Source organism: Tupaia chinensis, unplaced genomic scaffold (assembly GCF_000334495.1).
Source record: "Tupaia chinensis unplaced genomic scaffold, TupChi_1.0 Scaffold000251_1, whole genome shotgun sequence".
Taxonomy (NCBI): Eukaryota; Metazoa; Chordata; class Mammalia; order Scandentia; family Tupaiidae; genus Tupaia; species Tupaia belangeri.
Window position 1 is genome coordinate 4,027,551 of NW_006159731.1, and position 16,331 is coordinate 4,043,881.

The following is a 16,331-nucleotide window of genomic DNA, read 5'->3' on the forward strand; positions in this document are numbered from 1 at the left end:
AGAATGATTGAAGAAGATGATTTAAGAACAATGTACTTACAGAAACACTTGCTAGGACACCACAATGTGAAAATTAACTGATGAAATAACTAATTCTTCCTGCCAACAGGAAGCTTCCTCTCTACTGGGGAGCTTAACTATCAGCTATGCCATGATGCATATGACCTCTTCGAGTCAATGCTATTTTCTTCACATTCTTTTCACTTTTTTACATTCTTTTTCTGACAATTTCTCAATTATAGAATCAGTTGCTGTTTTCTTTTGGTCTTTTAGTGTTTTACTCTATTATCACCTTTCATATTCTTTCTGGAAAAAGCCATGTAAGTTGGCAGTGTATCTTGCCATCATAACAAAGTTTCTGTAGATAGTGTCATATACTATAGATGTACAGTCAGTCTGAAACACACAGAGAGTCGTGATTCTCCTTACTAATATTTTACATCATTCAGTTTCACTTCTGTTGTCTGTAGATGTGGTAGCAATGTCTCTGGCTTCCTGCATTCTTGCCTCATGAAAGTGGTAAATGCCAACGGAAATGAGTCACGTTTTCATATTTTAGCAGACTAGAATATTTGTGGTAAATGCAGTTGTGGCCTTGTACCCTTGCCATTCTTTGTAGCTGTCCAAACCAGAGGTGCTACTTCCAGGAAGAGGAGAATTCAAAGAATCCAACCGTAACATGCTTTTGGTTTTTGCTGTTAAGTAGATCTGGGACTACAAATTGCTAAAGTAACATAATAGTATGGCCTAGTTTAGAAATTCTCTAGTACCATCTATAGGTTACATGACTCTTGAGTTCTTAACACTTTATTTCTGCCTACCTAATTTTAAAACAAAGATAATCTATTATTAATCCAACCTTGAACAAGGTTTTAAAAATCATTAAAATCATGATTTACATCATTCAGTTTCACTTCTGTTGTCTGTAGATGTGGTAGCAATGTCTCTGGCTTCCTGCATTCTTGCCTCATGAAAGTGGTAAATGCCAACGGAAATGAGTCACGTTTTCATATTTTAGCAGACTAGAATATTTGTGGTAAATGCAGTTGTGGCCTTGTACCCTTGCCATTCTTTGTAGCTGTCCAAACCAGAGGTGCTACTTCCAGGAAGAGGAGAATTCAAAGAATCCAACCGTAACATGCTTTTGGTTTTTGCTGTTAAGTAGATCTGGGACTACAAATTGCTAAAGTAACATAATAGTATGGCCTAGTTTAGAAATTCTCTAGTACCATCTATAGGTTACATGACTCTTGAGTTCTTAACACTTTATTTCTGCCTACCTAATTTTAAAACAAAGATAATCTATTATTAATCCAACCTTGAACAAGGTTTTAAAAATCATTAAAATCATGAAAAGTATTTGACTATAAAATAGGTGTTGACTTTGTGTGCATAAATCTCTTCTTCTTCCTTCCCTTGTGGCTCATGTTTTGTCCTACTGTTTTTGGTTCAGTAAGTCAACTCCTGCCAATAGAAACATGATTCCAGTTTTTGTGAAAAGGAAAAACACAAAGCCCAGAAAAATGAAGGCCAAATGTATTGTACTTGTCATTAAATTAATTTTCATATTTTTATTTAATCCATTCAAATTTCTTCTGTTCCTAGTTTAGTGGACCAGTGAGTATTCTGTTGCTAACTAGCATGCATATTTTATAGAGCTTTCATTAGGACTAACTAATGGTAAGTAGAGGGAGGGTTAATATTTTCTTTGTTTGCCCCATCCTATCTATAGAGATTATAAAATGTGCTACAGTCAGAATCAGTAATCACGATTTAAGAAATATGTCTTTAAGCCTTTGTTTAGATCATAAAATAACCTCCTTAAAGCTCTTTTGAGTAACATGAAGCTATTTGTATTTATAGAATTTTAGAACTAATAAGCATTTAGAGGAGATCTTGCAAAACGTCTGTAACTTCCAAAGTAATAATCTGTCCAAGTATTCATTAGAACTGACCTAGAGTAGCTAAAGTATCCAGATGATAAAGCTTATTTCACCTGTGGTGCCTCAGGTGAGTACAGATATAGCCTGCCTATCCTGGGATCCATCAGCCCCTGCTCTTTTTTCAAAGCTGTAGTTATCATGACTGGCCCTGACCATTCTCTTGGTGAAAACCCACCAAAGAAAGTAGAGGCAGCTGGAATGTTGCAAATACCAAAGGCGTCTTTATTGTGTATCTGAGAGTTAGAAGGTGTAATCTAATAAATTTTGGATAAATTTACATATGAACAGCTAAAGATAATTTTAAAATGCATTATACTTAATTGCCAAATATTTTAAACCAATGCTGATCATACTGCTTGTGTTGAAGGCCCCATTTATTGTTCCCTCTAATACCTTACCAAACACTATTTTTGGTCTCTATGTTGAATGAAATGAAACCACTAATCACTTGCTTGGAAGTCATAGACCTGCCAAATTTCTACGGAATTTCTAAAAATCTTATTTTCAATTTCTGTACTTTTCACATCTTGTCCTCAGATCACCCTTTGTATAACATTGCTCTAAACTATAGCAAAGAAGGAGGAAATGAGGTCAACAGGAGTAAAATAAGGAAATAATAGGTGGTCCAGCCCTTTGGCTTGCTGGATAAGGGAACTGGATCCCTCATGGGTGACCATGGTTTGAGTCTTAGCCCCAGTAGCGTGAAAAACTTATCAGGCGTGTATGCACGTAAGTCCAAAAATCCCAATGAGATGGAGAAATGGAGAAGGAATTGTAGCATGACCATACCCCATTGGGTAGTACTTTCTTCCTCTCTTTGGTGGGTGCATGTACCCTCTGGCAAAAAAAGGAATGGAAAAAGAAAAAGAAAAGAAATGATAAATAAGATAACTAGAACTATGAGACCAGTTAAATTTTGTCAAGTAAACCAAAGATTGTTCTATGATGTGTTTTATCCCCATTAGTTTACTAAGCATCCTGAAGATCACAGGGTTAAAACAGTTCATTTTTTTGTTGTTATTTATCTGTTCTATATTGAATAGACACAGTAGCAGTGTCATTTCAGTTCACCCAAAGTGAATCAATTCAGCTTTGCCTAATGTGTAGTATCCAAGATATATTTATTCTTTAAGTTCAGTGAAGTACTTTCTCAAATTTCATGGTGGTTTTTATTAAAATCTATATGTTCATATACTCAGACATTAACCAAAGCAATATCTAAACCATTAAACAGAGGCTCACCTATGATTCATAAATATGACCTCTCCCACCCAATCATTTTTATATCATGTTTGTCCCTTTAGCAGCTTCCAAAATGATGTTTTTCAACTCCCATTACACCCTAAGAATTTGCTTGGATGAGTAAAATTAGTTGCAGTCCTAATTGCCAGAACATGGTGCCACACCCTTGGCAGGTAGGCAATGTTGTCTTCATATGTTTGCAAAATTACTGAGCATTAGCACTTTGTCCTCCAGAGAATACCCAACCCTACCTCCTTAGCTTACAGTGCACCAACGCCACAGACCATTCTAGCTTGCGGGTGAGGAGAAGAGAATGGCACTGTTTTCCACAACTATCTATACACAGGAGTTGTTCAAAAACATTGGCAGGCTCACAGTCTGTTGCAGGGAAATGTGGAGGTGCAGCGCTGAGGCCAGAGGGTAGACACAGTGATCATTCTTCCTGTTACACTCTTTTCCCCTCAAAAATTTAGTAAATTTAGTTAGGCCACTTTAAATTACAGTCACTGGATCTTTTCCAAAGAAAGTCAACACCACCATGGTGGCCCCAAAGCTATCCTACTCCTCCACCCCTCTGGGAGTCTCCAGATCTCTAAGATTAGAGGAGCCCAAGAATAGTCTTACCCCACCCAGCCACTCTATCAGCAACCATCTGTGAACTGAGAATCTGCTTCCATTCTAAGCATATGGTGTCCTGAAAGGCCTCATAGACCCCTTGTGGATTTGGTCACACAGCTGCAGAGTGCCAGGTCCACTTGCTAAGGTCAATGGTACAAGACCATTCCAAGGACCTGCAATAATACTCCTGCCCCTTGCCCTTCATTCCTACTCCTGGCTAATTTCCAGTGGTCCTCCTGGAAGACTTACTGATTTCCCTTGAGATGAAACTCCTCCCAAAGAAATGGAAGTTTCAATTCAGTTTCAGCTCAGCCCCTTGGTTCCCATAGCACGCTGGTTATGGGATAAACACTGGCAGTGTGGAGATTACTACCCAGACATAGATCAGTCATCTTGTTGTCTGTGTGATTAATTTTCACATCTCCCTTCTTATTCCATTAAACTGTAGCACATGTAAAATAAATCTTTGTTGAATAATGAACAGCTGAACAGAGTGATAAACCTTTTCTGAAGTGTTGACCTTTGAAACAAAAACTCCACTATTAATAGTACTCAAAAATCATTATAGTGGCAAGGGGTGGCAGATCAGTAATGCAACTGGACCTACTTGAGAGGGTCCAGGGCTGTCATCCTGGGACCTCGCTTTGAATGCTGCTTATGTGTGTGTGTGCTGCCCATGATCCAGGCTGGCTGTGACAGGGTGGATTGCAGCATCAAGTCACTGTTGAGGTGCTTGCCTGTCTGTCTATCTCTTTCTCAAAGAAGAAATAAACTTTAAAAAAATTACGAGGTACTGGGAAAAACTCATAGATCTGCATGATTTTTGTCAGGTATAATTCCAGTCAGCAATTTCCTTTAGCAACTTTTGGAGCTGAAAGTTTGACGGCTCAGGGAACCAACATTTACTCTATACTTATTAATAAAGAGAGGTGCAACACTGATAATATAAATGGTTTCTTAAAAGAATCCAAACAGAGAGAAAATGACATTTTCCCTTTGATTTTAGCAATAATTGGAGATATTTTCTCGTGGAAAAACTTTTGACCTGCAGCAACAATGTGTATCATATTTAAATATATTCAGTTCAGTTCATTGTCAGTATCCAGCCAAAGTGCATTTAATTCTTGCACAACCACCCCTTCAATAAGTTAGTTAAATGAGCTCTCAATCCCCATAGCATAGAATATTCAATAAAAATCATTTAAAAATTAAAGTGTACCATTGAATTGATTCCAATTGCATTAGGAGCTCTCCTTAGTTCCATGAGCCTCAATTGTTTAAATAGCCACAGTGGCACTTATGTATTTGCTGCATAGACACTCTACTGAATACATGAGCTTTTCTCTTTCCTTTCTTCTTTTTTTATTGGATGACATTACTCATGAAATACAATTCTTTAATTTGTTCTCTTGACAGTAGAAAGACAGTTTGGATATTTTTTTGATAAATTAAGCTCCATTGTCAAACATAACTACTGAGAAAAAAAAAATTCATTGTGTGAAATCCTATTGGACATACCTTATTTGCTTACATAATATCTTTTATGTTTCCTTCAGATATTTTCATTGTAAATATGGAGGTATATATGCCATTATCAATCTTTTACTTTGCCCATATTCTCAACAAGTATAGCCACTTAATCCAGCATCAGTAATAAAGTGCTGAAAGTGCTGGAAAGGATGTGGTGAAAGGGGGACACTCCTACACTATTGATGGGAATGTAAATTTAGTCCAGCCACTGTGGAGAATGTTAGGAGGTTCCTCAAAGACCTTCAACTAGAACTACAATAGGATCCAGCAGTTCTACTCCTGGGTATCTACCCAAAGGACAAGAGAGTACTCAGAAAAATGCTTGCACAACAAATGAGTTATTATCTGTGGATGATAATGTGTATATGATCCCCAACTGGACTGGTGAGAAACGTATTCATATTGGAACATTCATTTTACAAGCTAAGTGACATATGTGATTAAATACATAAAAGAAATCAAAATTAAAATTAAATTATATTAAAATAAGAAAAAATAAAGTTTATGCATCCCTCAGAAAGAAAAAAAGAAAGTGGTAAACTTCATTCAGATCTAGGTCTTTTAATATGCACAATTCTTCAGCAACCCTGATTTTCTTAAGATATTATATAATGAAAATATTTGACTGATTTTCATTTAATAAAAAGATGATATTTGTTCATGGATCCCCACTCCCCTAAAGAGTGGACTTAGAGGAAGAGGAGAGGAGGGCTAACGAGTCTGTGTAATGACTTCCTTCTTATTTTAATTCATAGTAGTTGATACATAGTGTTTTTTCAGTGTATCTGAGGAAGAAAATATATTCAGCTTGGAACAATTGCAGTCAGAATTTTTTTTATAATTAGATTTTTTTGATTTTATGAGGACTTTTTTCTTCTAAATATGAATGTCCATTCATACCTACATGTATATGAATATCTGAATTTTGAAGAACTAAAACTTTTTAGTCTTTTTTTTACAATATTCCAAACACTTGCATTTTCTTTTTCTCCTGAAAGAGAGCTTTTTTCTCTTGTTTTCTTTTCTCAAATTCTTGTTTCTTAGCAGCATGCTTACCTTGTACCTGTTCATATTCTTCTCGTGGTTTCTGATTTGATGTTTTATTTTTTATTTTTCTTTGGAATAGTAGTGGAATTTACTGGTTGGCTACACTGTTCTTCTGGCTGAGGCTGGTGAATACTGCATTGATCTTCAGACCAAACCTGGTCAGTGCCTACATTGTGCTTCAGGCAAAAACTGATCCACTTCTTCTGACAAAGGCTTCTTAGCTCTCCTTAGTTGCTTCCTGAGTCTTTTCTCTTCAGCTAAATAGAGATGTTCAGATGATCTGGGTATATATCTGTGAATTGGGGTTATTGTAATGTTTGCACCTTCTTTTCCTTCCATTATAATTTCTTGTTACTTTGATGAATCTTACGTTTCCTCTGAGATGCAAAGCCTTGCATCTCATGAATGCTCTGCACGCAGGCTTGCAGGTTGCTATTAGGCTGCCACATCCTCTGTTTCCAGTTTTCATTCCTGAATCCTACCAGAGAAATCCCTTCATCACACATCCTTAAACTCCCAGTCCACTACCTAGCTGCAGACCTCACTAGCACCATGAGAGGCAGTTTCTCCATGATTATTTTAAGTAAAGTTAAGAAAATAAAAGTGTAAAATTTAAAGCCTCAATTATCTTCTTGGAGATAGTGAAGGGTATGATTTGAGGACAAATTTATTTTATAGGCTACCTAAATGTCTACTTAAAAAAAAAAAAAATTGAGAGGCCAACAGGTGGTATGGTGGTTAAGGGCTCTGGACTCCCACATGGCTGATATGGTTCAAGTCCCAGATCTGGCAGCTTGCTTTCCTACTGTCTGTCTGTCTGTCAGTCTCTCTCTCTCTCTCTCTCTTTCTCTCATTCTGTCCCTCTCTGGTCAAATTAAAATAAATAAATAAAGGTAAATAAAATAATTCTTAAAAAAAATTGATAGGCTGAAATTGTCTACCACCAAAGGCATTTTGAAGAATTATAAATTAAAAATGGAAAGTTTGAATAAGTAACTTGAACACTGTACCACTTGTAACCGTCAGCACTAAATGAATTGCTTTAGTGGCGAGAGCCTGCCTTTCCTTCTCCACTGCTTTCAGCTGTCCACTTCTCTTTTTGTCGAACTGTTAAACATTTTTAATCTTTAGTAATATTCCCATTTAACAGAGCACCCAAACATGTCTAAACTGTAAAATTTCTGTCCTATCAGTTTTTTAAAATGGTAAGACCTTTCTGGAAGTACTCTGTGAGTCAGATGCACCTAATACAGGGCCTTCATAGAAAGTGCTGGGGCCAGCAGATGACATGTTTGTGTCACTGGAGTCTCATGTAGTCGACCACTGTTCGAGTCCCAGACCTGGTGGCTTAAACTCACGCCAGGTGCATGTACGCTTTTGCCCAAAATCCCAAGAGGAGAATTGAAGAGAAAGGATTGTGATGTGGCCATCACCCCGGGGTTGATTTCTCGCTTTCTGTCTCTCTGTCTTTCCAGCGATTGCATGCACCATATAGCAAAACATCTCTCTTAAAAAAAAAAAAAGAAAAAAAGAAAAAAAAGAAATAGAAGGTTGTCTGCTAAAGGAGTAAATCAATATACATCTTTAAATTCATTTCTATTTTGCATTTTTGATATTCTAATACAGTTTACATCGCTGTCTGTACACCTTGCCAGTTGCTTATAAGTATCTGTTTATCTATCTACAATATGTATCTTATTCATTTAAAAAGAGCATGTAGAAAGGGAGTTTTTTTATATATAATTTCTTTTTTCTCTCATTAGCATTTAAAATTTTTCCTATATTAAAAAAAAGAGGGCTATGAGTTTCAGAATACATTGATATTAAGTGAGTTTCCAAATGTACTAATTTTCAGGCAGTGGAATTTTGCATTAGTACTTAATGTTGAGACCTATTTGCTTATTGCTTAGTTCTCATTTAAGATCCATGGTTATATTGAATTTTCTTTTAATTCTTTATTCTGTGGTTATTGGGTTGGGTGGTTTTAGTTCTGTTCAACAATGGATGCATTGAGTAATGAACTTCAATGCATAATTATCCAGTGAAATCATAGCAAAGTGATGAGATGACAAAAAGCCAACTTATTTTCAGGAACTAAAAATAATGCTGTAATATAGGCGTTAATACATACATGAGTATTCCAGCATCAGACTTTATTTTGATCATTTTATGTTCATGTAAAATGTTATTTTCATTTTAAATAAAAATATGAAAATTGAAAAGTATAATTTGCTATTCATCTGTAAATATCATTTACTTTTTTAAAAATAAATATAATATTTTAATGAAATACACAAACTACTGAGTTCTTTTTAATTAAATAAGATATTGATAGATTTTTTTAGGTTTATTTTTATTTATTTTATGGGAGAGCAAGAGAAACAGGCACTCTTGACAGGCTCTCATTAAGCTGTGATCTCCCTGCTCTCCTTAGCTATCTAACCAGGATTGCAGGTGTGAAAGGACCCAGCTTCTTTCAGGTCAACCCAAGATACAAACCTTGGTCTTCCTTGTGATTCCAACATTACCAAGTGGTACCCTACCACTTGTGACATTGCAACTGGGCCTGATAACAATTTATTTAAAAAATCACTTTTCCTCGTTGTCACTTTAGTTAAAATATACCTTACTACTAAAAACAGCATGCTATTTACAATGGCACTGATTCATAATAAAATGTGAAAATTACATTAAGCTCACTTTCATGCTAGCAAGAGTTTCTAGGATAGTAAAATTAGCTTATATATAATCATTTTTATTTATCATTTATTATTTTGCATTTGTTAGGGTGTTTTGGGTTGTTGGAAATGATGCTTATTCTAAATATTTTGTTTAGGAAATGTAGTCAATCTTATTTTAGCTTTCATGTTAAGTCAAAAATCTTAGGGGAAATGTGTCTTATGTCATCATAAGAGGGAGATGGGGGGCAATGGTTAAATATTTATATTGGATCAATTCTTTTAAAACTAGTCTGAGGAATACTAGTACACCTAAGTAGAAGTTTAAGATAAAACTTATTCCAGTATTGGTTCTGTAGTACAGTGGTTAAGCACTGTTCAAAGGGAGTCAGATCCCACATGGCTGACTGCAGTTCTAATCCTGGCTCTAGCTGCTTGAAAAGCATGCTAGATATGTGTGTCCAGATTCCTTCTGGATGGAGAAATAGAGAGGGTTGTAGTGTGACCACACTCCATCGGGGGGTGCTTTCTCTCTCCTTTTCTCTCTCTCTGGCAATTAAAAACAAAAACAAGCAAAAATTTCATTTCAGAATAGTTACTGAGCTTCAAGTATATATATCATCCCATTCTCTGAGGTTTCATGCGTGGGTGTTTATTTGTTCATGTTTCTTCTTTATTCATATGTTAGCAGTGAATTGCATATTGCAAGTGTAGTCATTTTTTGTTGCCTGACTGGTCCTTAGACTTGTTTTCTAAATTTTGCTGTTAAGCCAGACTGTGGAATAAACACAGTATATATCCTATGTAAAAGCTATTCTAAGGATTTTTAGTTAATTGTGACACATTGATGCTTAGGAGCAAAATGAGCTCAGTAATGAGAAAACCCAGCAATTTGGGCATTAGAAATAACTCATTCACTATGCTTGCTTTGTTTATGTTAACCTTTAAGAGGGTACTGTAAATAATGAACAAATAAAATTAAATTCAAAATACTCTTAGGAGGGCAGTTCCTTTAAATACTGGAAATGCTATTGTTTGAAATAAATAATTTGTTTAGAATTTATTTAGAGTCATTGTAATTCAATCAGCATAACTCAAGAAAGACATTTTCATGCGTTTTTCCCATAATGTTTTATTAATTACATCTTTTGAAAGGAATGGTTTTTGAGATTTTTGAACCCACCAGCATATTCAGAAATACATTGTACAGTATCCTTTGAAATGTAGTTAAAAATGTAGAATCCCTCTACCTACCTACTCTTGTCCTGAAATAAAACATCAGATCTTTGCTGAGTAACAGACAGCTCACCTGGATTAAGGTTTACAACGTAAAATAGAATCTTGGAAAAAAAGATTCCAATGTGATTTTTCTCATTATCACGGTCAGCTGTTTTGTCAGTTGTCTTTTCTACAGACTTCAAATTTTATTTATGCATGTTAATTAAGTAATAGGAGCCCCACTGGGACATTTAGCATAAATGTTTGAACATTCTCTTCCCCTGGGACAGTGAGACTCAGTTGTCCTTGTATTATGTCTGGCACAGGATACTAAATTCTTTCAGATTTTTACAAGTACTTATGCCTTGTGGTTTACAATGTGGGCTACATTGATTTGAGTTCTTTATATTAATGGCTAGTATCTAAATTCATTTTTCTGGAGGACACTTCCATGGACTTCCTAGATATCACTGTAGTTTCTGGTCAGTGATTGGCCTCTGAGAAGTTTAATGAACTAACAAGGAGATTTTCTACTTGTGCCTGGTAAGACACCTTTTAAGTTGCTTCTCTAGAGCCATGTTTTTTTGTGTTATTTTCATGATATTCTTACTATATTTTTCTTTCTTTTTGTAGCAGACATCTTTAAACATCACAGATTGAGAAAAATATCACTTTATCCTTTGGCATTTAGCCAAAAGAAGGTCAGAATTTGAAAAGCTGAAACGAATGAAAATCATGAACAGGCATAAGACAAGTTCATCCATAGTCTTACATTATCCTATTGTTTTTGTTTATGATTATGATGAATAACTATCTTTGGTGTTACTTGAGAACATTTACCATAACTTAGACTATGTTATCATAAGGGAAGGTAATAAGGACTCACCATTCTCTAAGCAACTGCTGCATGGATGGGCCTGGTTAAGACTCATGTGGCACTTGAATGCTGTAGTGGTCGGCCACTTGATGAGCACAGGAACCTTATTGCAGTGATGCCTCCTTCCGTGGATGTTTTGTACCTAGTCTAGGAAATTGAGAAAAAAGACTAAGTCTATATTGGGTATGATTAACATCATGAATTTTGTTCTTTTATTTTCATCCTTTGTTTTAATTGCCAGAGGGCACATGTGTTTACAAGTACTTATGCCTTGTGGTTTACAATGTGGGCTACATTGATTTGAGTTCTTTATATTAATGGCTAGTATCTAAATTCATTTTTCTGGAGGACACTTCCATGGACTTCCTAGATATCACTGTAGTTTCTGGTCAGTGATTGGCCTCTGAGAAGTTTAATGAACTAACAAGGAGATTTTCTACTTGTGCCTGGTAAGACACCTTTTAAGTTGCTTCTCTAGAGCCATGTTTTTTTGTGTTATTTTCATGATATTCTTACTATATTTTTCTTTCTTTTTGTAGCAGACATCTTTAAACATCACAGATTGAGAAAAATATCACTTTATCCTTTGGCATTTAGCCAAAAGAAGGTCAGAATTTGAAAAGCTGAAACGAATGAAAATCATGAACAGGCATAAGACAAGTTCATCCATAGTCTTACATTATCCTATTGTTTTTGTTTATGATTATGATGAATAACTATCTTTGGTGTTACTTGAGAACATTTACCATAACTTAGACTATGTTATCATAAGGGAAGGTAATAAGGACTCACCATTCTCTAAGCAACTGCTGCATGGATGGGCCTGGTTAAGACTCATGTGGCACTTGAATGCTGTAGTGGTCGGCCACTTGATGAGCACAGGAACCTTATTGCAGTGATGCCTCCTTCCGTGGATGTTTTGTACCTAGTCTAGGAAATTGAGAAAAAAGACTAAGTCTATATTGGGTATGATTAACATCATGAATTTTGTTCTTTTATTTTCATCCTTTGTTTTAATTGCCAGAGGGCACATGTGCTCACCAGAAAGACAGGGAGAGGGAGAAAGCCCTTGCCCGGTGGGGCGTGATCATCCCACAGTCCCTTCTCCATTTCTCTATCCTATTGGGATTTTGAGAGTATGTACACCCACACACACAAACTCACAGAGCTTGTTTTCCAAGCCACTGGGGCCAGGATCAAACTGTGGTCAGCCATGTGGAATACAGCTCCCTTAACCACCAGGCTGTGGGGCCAGCCCTAAGTTTCATCTTTTTTTTTTAAGAACTATTTAATCTGGGAACCAGCAGTTAGCGTAATGACTATGTCGCTGGACTCCCACGTAGTCAACCGCGGTTCGTGTCTCAGACCCAGTGGCTTAAAACTCACGCCGGGTGCTTGTGCGTGCGTGCCCAAGATCCCGAGAGGAGATTGGAGGAGAAGGGATTGCGGCGTGACCATCCCCCCTGGGGGGTGATTTCTCGCTTTCTGTCTCTCTGTCTCTCTCTGGTCAACTTCAAAAAAATATATAAATAAATAAATAAAAGAACTATTTAATTTTATGCATTGTCATTATTTTATTTATTTATTTATATATTTTTTTGAAGTTGACCAGAGAGAGAAGGAAAGTGAGAAAGCAGGCTGCCAGGTCCAGGTCTCAAACCATGGTCAGCCATGTGGGAGTCCAGCTGCCTTAACTATCATGCTACCTGCCGGCCCAAACCTAAGTTTCACCTTTTAAGTGTTACAGTTATATACCTTCAGGATCTGTTAGAACTTATTGCCTATGTAACAAAAGATATCAACTATAAATGTAATGTTTAGTCCTTGGGAAGGTAATTCTTGGTTTCATTGTAGTTTAATTCTGTGGTGAGGATTATATTTTCTTTTTTTTTTTTAAAGAATTATTTTACTTTAACTTTTATTTGTTATTATTGTTACTTTCCAGTTTGATCAGAGAGACAGAGAGAGAGGGAAAGTGAGAAAGCAAGTCACCAGATTCAGGACTTTAGCCACGGATGGCCATGTGGAAGTCCAGCGCCCTTAACCACCACTCCACCTGCCGGCCCGAGGATTATATTTTTAAAAATTACTTTCTCATATGTGTTCTTTGTCACTGTTTAAGAAAATTTATCACAAAGATTTTATTTTTAACATATACTATATATGTCAACAGTTTTTTGGGTTTTTTTTGTTTCGTTTTGTTGGTTTTTTTTGTTTTTTATCACATTGCCTTCTGTACCATCCCGATTTCTTAGTTGGTGTTATCTGTCTGCTGGGCATTCACATACCAACCCTGTGGTGGGTATGTATGTATGTGTTGTGTACAGACTTGTGCATGGCATGCACATGCACATACACATACTAGTTCAGATACATAATTTATTATGACTAGATATAAAATAGTATAATATATTAAAAGACAAACTGCAGAGTCCTTGAACAAATCTAAGTCTATTCAATTCCAGACCTCATCTTACCTAGTCCATACTCTTTATTTGATCACATTTAATGTGGCATTTATTAGCTTATATTTTAAGTATAGGATTAAATAATACAGTTGTAAAAAAAAAAAAATTAAACAGATTTTTTTGCCATAAAGCACATGTGGTTGCTGAAGAGAGACAGAGAAAGAAAGTGAGAAGTCAACCCCCAAGTGGATGGCCATGCTGTAATCCCTTCTCCATTCGGCTCTTGGGTTCTTGAGCACACACACCTGGTGAGTTTTAAGTTGCCATGTCTAGGACTCAAACTGTGGTCGACTATGTGAGAGTCCAGCGACTGAAACTGTTTTATTATAACTTCTGCTTGTGGTTTTGTTATTACTGTTTACTCTCTTGTGAATATAATTTTAAATGACCATTGTAAAGAATCAAGGAAATGGGAACCAGCAGTTAGCATAATGACTATGTCGCTGGACTCCCACGTAGTCGACCGTGGTTCGTGTCCCGGACCCGGTGGCTTAAAACTCACGCCAGGCGCATGTGCGTGCGTGCCCAAGATCCTGAGAGGAGAATGGAAGAGAAGGGATTGCAGCGTGACCATCTCCCCTGGGGGGGTGATTTCTCGCTTTCTGTCTCTATGTCTCTGTCTGTCTGGCGAGTGCACGCGCCCTATAGCAAAAACTTCTCCTCCCCCCCCGCCCCCCAAAAAAAAAGAATCAAGGAAAAAAAGTATCAACTAAAACCTCATATAATTTGATATGAAGTATCTTCAGGTTTACCTAGGGGACAGCACATCAGTTGTCTCGGGTCTACCTTGTTTGTCTAGTGACAATGACAGAACCCTAGGTTAGGAGAATGCCCCATATTTGCCCTCTCTCATTTGACAAAGATGATGAACTTTGACCTAACCATTTAAATATAAAGTCTCTTAAGAGCTTCTTTGGACCGGGAGACTGACTAATTTACAGTAGGGTGTTATAATAGCCTAGGACTTTTCATTTTCTTTTTCATCTTTCTTCTTTTTTTTTTCTATATTCAGAGCTAAGAAGCGTTCTTTCAGGTCTACTTTGTAAGTGTTGCTCTTCAGCTTGCTAGATCTTGGAAACTTTCTGTACTTAGCAATACTAGATACACTCATATTTCTGGAGATTTTGTGTTTCATAAGGATATAAAAACCCCTCAGGCTGCACAGAATAAGAGACTTTTAAAGAACATATTGGGTTATCATGTCATGACATATTTTTTTCTATGCAAAGATGCAACTTTTCCAACAACCCAATGGCTAGTATGTGAAGCTTGCTACCATTGAGGCTTTGGAAAGTAAATATGGGCAAATGGACTCACTTAAAATTTTTTTTTTTTTTACCTGCTTATACATGTCTTTTCTTTTCTTTTTATTTAAATCTTTTTTTCTTCTTTTTTTTTTTTTGGAAAGTTTTCGCTATAGGGCGCGTGCGCTCGCCAGACAGACAGAGAGAGACATGGCGACAGAAAGCGAGAAATCACCCCCCAGGGGGGATGGTCATGCCGCAACCCCTTCTCCTCCATTCTCGTCTCGGGATCTTGAGCACGCATGCACACACGCCCGGCGTGAGTGCTAAGCCATCAGGTCCGGGACGCGATCCACGGTCGACTACGTGGGAGTCCAGCGACATAGCCATTACGCTAACTGCTGGTTCCCTATACATGTCTTTTCTAAAAAAATTTTTTGGTAAAGAATTACCTTATTTATTATTATTATTATTTTAACAATTATTTTATTTAACTTTATTTACTTATTAACTTATTTTTTAATTTGACCAGAGAGGGACAGAGCGAGAGCGAGTGAGAAAGAGTGAAAGTGAGAAAGCAAGTCGGCAGGTCTGGGATTCGAACTATGGTTGGTCATATGGGAATCCAGCACCCTTAACCACCATGCCACCTGCCAGCCCCTTCTTAAATTTTTAAAACTTTTTATACCTTTTGAAAAAATTTTTAACCAAGTATAACTTTTTTTTTTTCCACAGAAATTTTTGCCTTAGCGTGCGTGCTGTTACCAGAGAGACAGAGGGACAGAAAGTGAGAAATCATCTCCCAGGGGTGACAGCCATACAGTTCCTTCTCCTCTGTTCTCCTCTCCAGATTTTGGGCATGCACACACATGTGTGCACACACACAAAGAGAGGAGAAGCGAGAAAGCAAACTGCCCAGTCCTGGACTCTTAACTGGAGTGAGTTTAGGCCAGTGGGTCCAGGACTTGAACCGGGGTCAACTATGTGCGAGTTCAGCAATATCACCATTATGCCATCTTCTGATCTCAACCAGATATAATTATAGTCAAATAGAGAAGTTTAAAATTAAGAAGAAAGTAATTATTTTACTCTATGTCTTCTTATACTGTTAAATTCTCTTTGGTAACTTGAAATGGACAGCCCTGAAAAAATTTTTAAAGAATTATTTATTTAGCTTTATATATGTATGTGTGTATGTATTTTTAATTTGATTGAAGAGAGACAAAGAGAAGGAAAGTGAGAAAGCAAACTGCCTGGTCCAGGACTCTAACTGTGGTCAGCCATGTGGGAGTTCAGTGCCTTAACCACCATGCTATCTGCTGGCCCTAGCTTTTCTTAACAATATAGAAAGTTGTCTTTTATTTTTCCAGTCCTGGAAAGGTATTTAAGCTCAGGTAGATTTCAGTACCCTATTCACCAAATTTTACAAAAGCATACAAGCAGATACAAATACAAATTTAATAAAA

The 16,331-nt window shown here is 36.7% G+C and overlaps 1 protein-coding gene and 1 pseudogene across 2 annotated transcripts in view; one reads left to right on the forward strand and one right to left on the reverse strand.

The window, feature by feature from the left end:
• Positions 1–16,331, forward strand: part of ARL15 (ARF like GTPase 15) — a 494,530-nt gene that overhangs the window by 268,245 nt on the left and 209,954 nt on the right. The window lies entirely within an intron of this gene.
• Positions 6,277–7,035, reverse strand: LOC102482644 (thyroid transcription factor 1-associated protein 26 pseudogene; annotated as a pseudogene).